Source organism: Heliangelus exortis, chromosome 6, assembly GCF_036169615.1.
Source record: "Heliangelus exortis chromosome 6, bHelExo1.hap1, whole genome shotgun sequence".
In the NCBI taxonomy this organism is placed as follows: Eukaryota; Metazoa; Chordata; class Aves; order Apodiformes; family Trochilidae; genus Heliangelus; species Heliangelus exortis.
Window position 1 is genome coordinate 1,140,172 of NC_092427.1, and position 11,152 is coordinate 1,151,323.

The 11,152-nt window shown below is 46.5% G+C and overlaps 1 protein-coding gene across 2 annotated transcripts in view; it reads right to left on the reverse strand.

The window, feature by feature from the left end:
* GALNT13 (polypeptide N-acetylgalactosaminyltransferase 13) overlaps nt 1–10,625 on the reverse strand; it is a 96,145-nt gene extending 85,520 nt beyond the window's left edge. Inside the window, exon 1 of one of the 2 annotated variants that reach the window (XM_071746331.1) lies at nt 10,313–10,623. The gene's annotated coding sequence lies outside the window, so the exon portion shown is untranslated. Of the gene's footprint in view, nt 1–10,312 lie in introns of both variants that reach the window. The other variant, XM_071746330.1, reaches the window with a different exon arrangement.
* Between the last annotated feature and the right edge of the window lie 527 nt (nt 10,626–11,152).

An 11,152-nucleotide genomic window follows, 5' to 3' on the forward strand; every position in this document is an offset into this window, starting at 1 on the left:
AAGAGCTGGAGTGTGAGTGCTGCCCCCCCAGGCTCTGTCTCCATGGTGGCTGCATTTGGCTTTTCTAGTGCTGAGCAGAAGAGTTTTTTGTTCAGCACCAGCTGAGATCCAAAGGCACTTCCTCCCCCAGCTTTTAATAATACAGGTTTTTCTTTCTCCATCAGTTCTCCTTGTAATCTGAGTGAGCAAACCCCAGCAGGGCAGCAGCCACCGAGGGACAAAGGGAAAAAAATCTGCTTTTCCCAGAGCTGAGCAATCTTTGGACAAATTGCCTGCCCAGGAGCTCCTGCAACCTGTTGGGAAGTTGGCAGCAATGATGGGAAACTTCTTTTTTTACAGCAGTGATCTCCAAGGCTCCATTTAACCTCAGCACAAATGATCCTCAGGTCAGCTTATGTTTCAGTTTGGGTTTATTTGAGCAAATAAAATAAGCAAGAATTCGTGCACACTGAATTGCAAATGGGTGCACACAGCTCACCAAGACAGGATAACTGAGCTTTTTTTTCTGTAATCAAATGGCTGGGTTGGATTGGGGAAAAAAAAAGGAAAAAAAAGAAGGGAAAGAAAGAAGGGAAAGAAAGAAGGGAAAGAAAGACAGAAGGGAAAGAAAGACAGAAGGGAAAGAAAGACAGAAGGGAAAGAAAGACAGAAGGGAAAGAAAGACAGAAGGGAAAGAAAGACAGAAGGGAAAGAAAGACAGAAGGGAAAGAAAGACAGAAGGGAAAGAAAGACAGAAGGGAAAGAAAGACAGAAGGGAAAGAAAGACAGAAGGGAAAGAAAGACAGAAGGGAAAGAAAGACAGAAGGGAAAGAAAGACAGAAGGGAAAGAAAGACAGAAGGGAAAGAAAGAGAAGGGAAAGAAAGACAGAAGGGAAAGAAAGACAGAAGGGAAAGAAAGACAGAAGGGAAAGAAAGACAGAAGGGAAAGAAAGACAGAAGGGAAAGAAAGACAGAAGGGAAAGAAAGACAGAAGGGAAAGAAAGACAGAAGGGAAAGAAAGACAGAAGGGAAAGAAAGACAGAAGGGAAAGAAAGACAGAAGGGAAAGAAAGACAGAAGGGAAAGAAAGACAGAAGGGAAAGACAGACAGAAGGGAAAGACAGAAGGGAAAGACAGAAGGGAAAGAAAAGGGTAAAAAAGAGAAAAAAAAAAGGAAAAAAAAGGAAAAAAGGAAACAACAACAAAAAAAAGGAAAAAACAAACAACAACAGCAAAAACACTAAAATACCCAAAACAGAACGGTTTGGGTTGGGTTTTATTTTATTTTTTAAAATCTTTCTCTTTGAAGCTGTGACCCTGCAGGCGCTGTGGGCAGGTGGGATGCAAACAGCCCAGACACAGCCTGGTCACCCCCAGCCAGGACTGGGAAGAACCCTTCCCAACCCATCCACCTATTCCTGTAACCCAACTCCCCCCTCCAGCCCCCAGGAGCCCCTTAAAAAATAGGGATTTTAACTAAAATTCTGCACACCAAGGTTTTCAGGCGAGGAGGAAAGTAACTGCAGCAGTTTTGAGCTACCACTTCTAAGAGTGAAGCTAATTTAAACACAGCACCTCCCAGCAACTACATTGGGGAAATTCCTGCTCCAAAATCCTGCAGTTTGGCAGGGTGAGAAGCAATAAAAGCAGGGGTTTGTGATAGGAATCAGGATGCAAATTTAGAAATCATCTGCACTGCCAGCTTCTCCTAAAATTGCCACAATAAAACGCTGGGCTAAGGGAATGTTCTGGAGGTTGCAAATCCAGGCTCTGAAAAGCTGGCAGAATTTTAGAGAGCTGCAGAACCTTGACTTGTCTTTCTCATGGACTAAAAAAAGAAAAGAAAGAAAAAAAAAACCAACCCAGGCAGCCCCTCTGCAGAGCACACAGCACAGCACAATTGTTGGGTGTTTCTTCTTGTAACTCACCAGACAGCCCCATGCCCTGTTTGTTTCACACCAGCCAAGCCAGGCACAGAATGAACAATATTTAATTTTCTCAGGGGCTCAAAGCCTTGGCATTCGTCATCAGCACTGGACACAGTTGCCTCAAAAGCTTTTAATTCAATTTCGCCATACCTCTGGGGGATTTAAAAGTAAAATAAAATAAAGTAAAGTAAAATAAAGTAAAGTAAAATAAAGTAAAGTAAAATAAAGTAAAGTAAAGTAAAGTAAAGTAAAGTAAAGTAAAATAAAGTAAAGTAAAATAAAGTAAAGTAAAATAAAGTAAAGTAAAATAAAGTAAAGTAAAATAAAGTAAAGTAAAATAAAGTAAAGTAAAATAAAGTAAAGTAAAATAAAGTAAAGTAAAATAAAGTAAAGTAAAATAAAGTAAAGTAAAATAAAGTAAAATAAAGTAAAGTAAAGTAAAGTAAAGTAAAGTAAAGTAAAGTAAAGTAAAGTAAAGTAAAGTAAAGTAAAGTAAAGTAAAGTAAAGTAAAGTAAAATAAAGTAAAATAAAGTAAAATAAAGTAAAGTAAAATAAAGTAAAGTAAAATAAAGTAAAGTAAAATAAAGTAAAGTAAAATAAAGTAAAGTAAAATAAAGTAAAGTAAAATAAAGTAAAGTAAAATAAAGTAAAGTAAAATAAAGTAAAGTAAAATAAAGTAAAGTAAAGTAAAATAAAGTAAAATAAAGTAAAGTAAAATAAAGTAAAGTAAAATAAAGTAAGTAAAATAAAGTAAAGTAAAATAAAGTAAAGTAAAATAAAGTAAAGTAAAATAAAGTAAAGTAAAGTAAAGTAAAGTAAAATAAAGTAAAGTAAAATAAAGTAAAGTAAAATAAAGTAAAGTAAAATAAAGTAAAGTAAAGTAAAGTAAAGTAAAGTAAAGTAAAGTAAAATAAAGTAAAGTAAAATAAAGTAAAGTAAAGTAAAGTAAAGTAAAATAAAGTAAAGTAAAATAAAGTAAAGTAAAATAAAGTAAAGTAAAGTAAAGTAAAGTAAAGTAAAGTAAAGTAAAATAAAGTAAAGTAAAATAAAGTAAAGTAAAGTAAAGTAAAGTAAAATAAAATATAAAATAAAATAAAATAAAATAAAATAAAAATAATAAAATAAAAGTATTATCTCCTCTGTAGAAACAACAGGAGCTCAGACTGAGACTCTGAAAAGCATTCCCCAGTCCTGCTGCTCTGGTGATGCTCCTGGAGTTCCCCCCTCTGAAACCTGACAGGCAGTGCCCACAAAAGCCTCCAGGTCCCTGCCCCCTCCCTCTGCTCCAACACCTCCCTGGCAGGAGGAGCATCCCCTCCCCAGAGCTCTGTCCCAGGAGATGCTCCTCAAGCCTTACACCCAGGAGAGAACTTACACCCAGGAGAGAGCTCTGCTCAGGGACCAGCAGCACCTTCGCCTCCTGGGACTTCATGGGTTAAAAGCAGCAAAACTCCAAAGTGTGCTGCACATAAAATAAATGTTATCTAAGGTGTTAACTGGAAGCTTCTGCCTGGAGTAACACCTCTGCTAAGCCCTGAACCTGGCTTTTTGTGACGTGCCTGTCCATGGCCTTGAGCTGGGCTCCTTCCAGGAGCATCCACCTGGTTTTCAGAGACCAAGAGTTCCCCCCAGCTGCTTCTTGGTTTTGTGCTTTGTCAGTGAGACAATCCCAGGCTTACAAGCCATAAATTGCAGCATAAATTTATGCTGCAAAGAATAGAAGTTAAATTTAATAGAAGCTAAATCTATCAGATTTGCTCCAAGAGCATCTGTGATTAAAGGTCTGAAAAGGCAAACTTGCTTTAAAAAGTATGAAGGCTGCAACCCTAAGGTGGGGGCAGGAGTTAGAGGAAGCCCAAGACTGCAGCATTTGAAGCACTGCATGTACAATCTAAATGCAGAAGAAAGTGAAGTTTTTTTATCATCACACATTCTCAAATGGCCACTTTCTGTAAATCACTAGAAGCACAGCCCCAAATGGCCCCTTAATCTGCTGCCACTCTTAGGACTCAGCATGAATTAAGTGTCCTAATCCTTGGGTGAGACAGAAATAAACTGTTGACAGAAGTTCCTCCAAAGAAAAGCAGGAGAATTGCCTGATCCACCACTCAGCACTTTTACTGCTTTAATATAGAAGCACAGTTAGGGCCCCACAGTCCATTTACATCCTAGAACTGTGACTACATCTTATCAATAAATATCAAAACCACCCTGACCTCTGTCTGATCTCCCAGACCTGCAGCTTGTGCACAGCAACTGGTGCCAGAGCCCCAGTAACACCAGAGCTGGCCACCCATGCCTGGGTGCTCAGCTTCAGCAAGGATCCAAACTGCAAATTCTGTTTCACACCCAAACAGACGAGTTCTTAGGGAAGGAAATCCCAAACAGGGCTGAACACCCTTTTTCAGGCCAACACTGATCCCAACGTCAGCTGCAGAAGTGCCTGCAGGAGCCAGGGCCTGGTAAAACCCCAGCTTCACCTGCCAGGGATTAAAGGGACAAGCAGGGGGGGTGAGGAGCCACGCTGCACCTCCTTCCTTTGCCAGATGTGCTCACATCTGCATGCAGCTACAGCCTGCTGTGGTGCAGCATCAGGCAGCTGTTGCCTAGCAACGGGGGGGCTGCTCCCCTGGGTACCAGACTCTGCCCAGAGCCCCTGCTTTCCATCCAGCCCCCCAGACATCAGTCCCTGGCTCTGCAGGCAGCAGGGAGCTCTGGGGCTTGCTCCCAGGGTTATGGGATCTCCCTTCCCTCTGCTGCCAGAGAGTCCCATCCTGAATTCCCTGCTTCATCCTGAATTCCCAGGGAGCTCCTGCATCCTGAATTCCCAGCTGCACCCTGCCACAGGGGCTGTTCCCCCAGCACCCCCAGAGCCCCAAACCACAAACACAGCTCCTCCTCTCTCCCTCTCCATCCTCCTAAACTCCTATGGGGAAAAAAATTCTGCTCCTGGAGGAGGGGGCAGCAGAGTGCCCGGGGTGACCTTTCAGGTGGCAGGGGCAGCAGAAATCTCAGCAAGGGGATGGAGTCACATTCCTGCTCTGATTCCAGAGGCAACTTCCTGCCTTTCCATTATTTCTGGCATGCTGCATTTTTCTAGCAGATCTGTTCTTTGTCATGTAGATCACTGCTTTAACACATGCAACTTAACACCTCAGCACCGAGGTGGATCCTGCCTGACATCTCTGGGTGTTTGCAAGCCACTCAAACTCACAGCCTGCCAAGGGCTCCTCTCAAACACTCTTGGAAGAATCCAGGCTGCAGGCAGTGGAATAGGAAGCTGGGCTGGCCATGGGTGCTGTTGTGATACTGACCACAGGAGAACACCAGATCACTGCATGAACTGGGTAATTCAGGGAAATCACTGCTGGGAACAAGCCCTTGGTGTAATGAAACACCTGAGACCCGAGTGATGCACACATTAAGGAACACTGCACTTGGAACGGGGGCAGAACCCTTGAGTTAAATAAATAAAAATTAAAATTAATGCAGCTCAGTAGTAAAAGCATCCACAGAGCCCCCAGTGAAGGAGCTTCAGCCCTTCAGAGCTGCACCTGGAGCTGGCATCAGGGGGTCACCTGAAGAGCAACCAGAGAGAAGTTTGCTGGGAGGGATCCCCAGCAGAAAGAGCAATCACAGGTGTCTTTTTCCCACCTAAGGAAGGCAGACCCGAGCTCAGCTCAGCTGAAACCTAATCCCTCCAACCTTCACCTCTAATAAATCACAGGAGGAACAGGACTGTTCCTCCTGGCTTTCCTCTGACTCACTGGAGCTGCAGGATAAAACCAGACAACAACAATATTTAAGAGCCAACCACAGAAAGATTTGGCTTTTTTTTTTTTTTTTTTTTTTTTTTTTTTTGCCAATCTCTGCTGCAGAAGCCGAGTCCAGCACAGGCAGTGCTGCACTGAATGGCAATGAGCCAGAGGAAAGTGACAAAATTCCATCAAAACATCACTGCATCCATGCTGTCCTGGAATAGGATCTAACTAAATATGCTCTAACACTCCAAAGTCCACTGCTTGAGCCTTGGGCACATGTGCTACGTTGCATTAGAAGTTAAATTTATCAGATTTGCTCCAAGAGCATCTATGATTAAAGATCTGAAAAGGCAACGTTGCTTTAAAAAGTGTGAAGGTTGCAACCCTAAGGTGTACCTTTATTTTTAAATAAATAAACATAAAATAAATAAACCTAAAATAAATAAACCTAAAATAAATAAATTAAAATAAAAATAAATAAAATAAATAAATTTAAAATACTTTGACTACAAAAATCTTGTTAGTAGCTGGACCTAACCAACCCATAATTATCCTGCACTCTGCAAAACCCACGAATCATCATTTAATACCATAAGCAGTTTATTAATTCATGTGCAGCTACTTGAAAAAAACTTTTAATGCTAGAACTGTCAATCTCTGAGATCAATACAGGAAGCTCTTTAGCATTTAGTGAGAAGAAAAAAAAAAAAATAAGGAAAGAAAAAAAAGTATCAGGTACCTCTAGTTACAGCTATCCAGTGTTTCATGTTTTAAGAATTAGTTTCTCCTCCTCTCTCCTTTCCTGAAATAGGCTGCTTGACATTTAAAAATAGGCCTATTCTTCATTTCAAAATGCATTTCCATGAGTCAGAAATTAAAGTGGAAAAGATGAATTAATTCCTCTAACCAACCTCCTGTGTAACTGGAGCCTGCCCTTTATTTTCTGTTGCTTTGCTCAGCCCAGTCAGGCCATGACCAGCACCAGTTGCTCCCAGCATCCACACCTCAAACACCACATCCCCAGCATCCAGACAAGAAAAGTGGTTTTTTGGTTTGGTTTTTTTTTTTTTGGGTTTTTTTTTTTTTTGGCCAGAGCTGCCACACACTGTAAGGCAGCTGCCTTGCAAATGATGGCAAATTTGTGAAGAATTTATCTGGGTTTCCTCCCTCCTTTAAAGCCCACACCTTCAGGCTTGTACTAACCTACACAGGCTGTTCCTACCCATGTGTTGGCACAAAGCACCAAAAATGTAAAGCCAGCCTTAAAAAAAACAAAACAAAACAAAACCTAAAAGAATATGAGCATAGCCACGATACCCAAGGCTCAGAAGGCAGCCTCAGAATGCCCTGCAAGAAGTGTCAAGTCCTTTTTCTGCTTCCTTTTCCCACATTCTTCCCCCAGAGCACAGCCCATCATCTCCTGACAGATGTGAAATCAGGGGATTTGGGTCAGTGCTCAGGTTCCTCCTCACCTGGCATCTCCTCTGCCCCCTTGCACCACCTCTCTCCAGCTGTCAGCAGAATAATTTGACTCTACTTGTTCTGGTTCCAGCTGGTGGGTGATCTCCCACACACCAACCCAGTTAAAAACTAACAAGTGCTCCACCGGTGCTGAGGAACAAAGAGATCCCACCCAGGATCAGCTTTTTAGCTCTTCAAACCAGAAGAAGAAGGTGGAGCAAGCCAGGCAGGGACACAAGGACCTGGGGAAAAGCCCTGGAACAAGTTTCTGGGGAAGAACACAGCCCGAGCAGCTGCACCCGTGTACCAGAGGATCCCCACGTGAGCCTGTGACAAGATGGGATGCCACCAACCATCCCACATCAAACACTGAAAAATAACTCTGCACTCCCACTGCACCAGTCCTGCTGATCCCAGATATTTGTGTGTGTGAAGACAATCCCACAAACCCCACGTTTTAAACACCTGGAACCAGGGCATCCCCAAAGAAACGAGCACTGCAGTCTCCTGCACAAGTCCTCCTTGCCAGAGAGCCTCTTTCCCATTGTCACATCCCAAAAAAAGGGCCCTGCTCTCCTGGATGGATGCCTGTCCACATGGAGGTGGAGGCCAGGGCAGGACACAGAGCCCAGCAGCACTGCCCAGCTCCCAGGTGAGGATCACAGCAAGCTGGGAGGACAGGACACAGGACACAGCCCTGCAAAACCTGGATTTCATCTGCCCCGTGCAGCCACTGACCTGCTGGTTGCTTTTCCCTGCACACCAAAACCAAAGCAATTCCTTTGTGACCCTGGGAAAGGAGAAGCCCCTCACTTCCTCAGGTTCCAACAGAGCACTCCTGGAATAAGCATGGTCTGTGAATTTAAAAAAAGGCCATTTTTGACAACCACTAAGTCGTTACATCATAACCTAACTTAAAATTCAGCACAGAAGCAGTACAGTATGCACTGTCCAATCTTATTTTTTTTATTAACTGGACTCAAACTTTTGGAAAAAAAAAAAAAAAAAAAAAAAAGCAGGTTTATTTTAAAAGTGCACAGCTCTCACCACAATGGATTAAAAAAAAAAATATCATTTTTTCCTCTGTTCATAGAAGTGATGTACAGCCAAATGGAACTCAATTCTCCCACACTTTGAGGAGAAGTATCTTCTTGAGTTCATCTGTTGATGTACAAAACCCACTAGAATTGTGTCTTACATAGAAAAATATTACAAGGTTTCCTAGTTTCTTATTTCCCAGTGACTCTGGTTTTCTGCCTCAGCCCTATTTTTTCCTGACAGCAGGGTTAGGTAATTCTCTCCTGTATTTTGCTTCAACCCAAACCAACTGCACTCAGCATTACAAGGAGAGTAGCACAGCCAGGTTCTGCACATCCCCAGATATAACATGCTCACAAGTTTCTCTGTGGTGTACAAGGGATGTTTTTCACAGCTTCTTCTCTCATCCCAACAGGGGGTTTGGGGTAGGGATGGTGGGAACAGATCTACCAGTGCTTCATAAACATCCAGGAGGAATCAGAGTGTGGTTTGTTGTTTGGTTGGGTTTTTTTTTTTTCAGTGCCCTAAAGAACTAACCCCGAGGGGAACCCAAAGCTCTGCCATGTTACAGGCTCTCCCTTTCCTGCCACCAAAACCACAGCAAGAAAAAGAAATAAAGAAATAAATCCTGGAGGGTTTGTAGTAACAACCTTAGCTTAAAAAATTCTCCAAATAGAAAGCAGAGCTTCTCGAGTTACAGCCGATTTTTTTAGCTGTCCTCATTAGCCTTTGCATGGTTTCACTGCTGAACACAGATCAAGCTCTCCAGTAACCACTGTGCTACCAACCAAGGGCACTGACACAGGGAAATTTAAAAGAAAACAAAACAAAACCAAAAGACGACTTGAAAAACAGTACAAGCTTTAAGGCCTCATTTCTTTCCTCAAAGCCCAGGAGCCACCAACCAGCTGAAATAATCTTTGCTTCTTGTTTTCCTCTGCATAATTCTTAATCTCTCATTAATCCTTTCTCTTACTATTTCCAGCCACCCATTGAGCCCATTCGCGTTTTGCAACAAGAAAGAAATAAAGGCAGCTCTAGCAGCTCGGCTTTTTTTCTTTACTGTTTCAGATTGCTACAACCTCTTCTGAAAAGCCGTAAAATACAATTTATTTTCTGTTAGCTCGGAAGAAGTTCTTACCCGATTCCTGGGAGAACACATGACATCCTAACTTCATAACGTGCCAAAGAAAAAAACAACAAAAAACCCAACAAAACCCGAGCTCCAGCCCAGCTGTGCCCAGACTCATTTACACCGAGTTTTTAGCAATTTACAACCACCCGACACGAACACAAGCGGCCAGCAAAGCCCCGGCGGCGCTCGGCAGCCTGCGGGAGGGGATCCAGCCCGGGGAAAACCCGGAATAAACCCGGCTGAGGGACTTCCAGAGGGCTTGGAAACCGGCAGATGAAATGCACAGCCCCAAAACGTTATTCCGTCTCTACCGCAAACACCCCGCGGCTCCCATCTCCCGCTGCACCCACATCTTCCCTCGCCACGTCCCGAGTGGAGGCAGCGGCAGCTCCGGAGGGACCCGAGCTCGGCAGGGCTGAGGCTGACCCAGGGCTCCTCACACACCCCCAGCCCGGCTCCGAAACCTAATGAGCTCCCCGTTCCCTAAAAACCCACCTGGAACCGGCAGCGGCAATGGGATAAAGGCAGCTTCATCCCTCAAGCGCCTCACCCGGTACCGGTAGCAGCTCCCCGGCAGCATTCCCGGTACCAGCGGCAGATCCATCCCCACACTGCCTGTCTGAGGAGCACCTGCGGTACCAGCTGCGGATCCCCCCGGTACTCTGCTAGCTCCTCCCGGCAGCAGAGTACCAGCAGCAGATCCCACCGGTTCCTGGGGAGCACCCCGGTGCCGGCAGCAGATCCCACCGGTTCCTGGGGAGCACCCCGGTGCCGGCAGCAGATCCCACCGATTCCTGGAGGGCACCCCGGTACCAGGAGCAGATCCCCCCCGGGTCCCGGGCAGCCCCCACATCCCCTCCGTCCCCGCGTTCTCAGGAGGGCGCCTCGCCCGCGGCTCCCTGAAAGTTGAGAACCGAACCGGGGATGAGGCGAGGGGTCCGATTCTTCCCCCCCTTGCCCCCTCAGCTCGGCACCCGCGTCCCGCCCCTGCCCGGCTTCCCCCCGCTCACCTGATGCGGGACGCCGAGCCCCGCAGCGGCGCCTCCGGCCCCGCGTTCAGCTGCGCCGTCGCCCGCCCGGGGCAGAGCGCGGCCCCTCCGCCCCCCTCCTCCTCCTCATGGCCGCCGAGCCGAGGCGGGACGGCAGCCCCGGGGCGCGGCCGGGATGCGCGGGGATGCGCGGGGATGCGCCGGCGGGTGTCAGCCCCCGGGTGGGTGTCAGGCGTCGGGTGGGTGTCAGCTTCGGGTGGGTGTCAGCCCCTGGATGGGTGTCAGGCGTCGGGTGGGTGTTAGCCTCGGGTGGGTGTCAGCCCCCGGGTGGGTGTCAGCCTCAGCCGCACCGCCCCCAATGGCTGTTGCGGGGCGGGCAGCGCTCGGCTCCCGCGATACTTTGGGTGCTCGGCCCGGTGGAGCGGGGACGCGGAACCGGGCACGGGAGGGCGGGGAGGGAAGGGAAGGAGGGGATGGGATGGGCAGGGGCTGGGGGGGCTGCTCTTCCATTTACCAACAGCGGGTGCCGGGCGGGGGGGGAAGGGGCGCTGAGGGTAGCGGGCGGTGCCGCCGGGTCCCTTGCGGGAGGTGATGCGGTACCCCCCGGGACAAACGGATTTGGGTCGGGTCCTGGCTTCTGAACCCCGTCTGGAGCCGGGCAGCGGCTTCCAGGGACAAGAGGGTAGGAGGAGGAAGATGCCGGTCCCCACGCCCCTGCGTGTGCCTGTTCGCGGGTGGAAGCGTGGGGAAAACGAGGGAGGAAGGGGGGGGAAGAGACTTTGCTCAGGTTATCGGTGTCACGGGAAGTGTCGGTACCGCAGGGCATGCGGGGGGCAGAGGTGATGAAGCCAATTGGCTGCC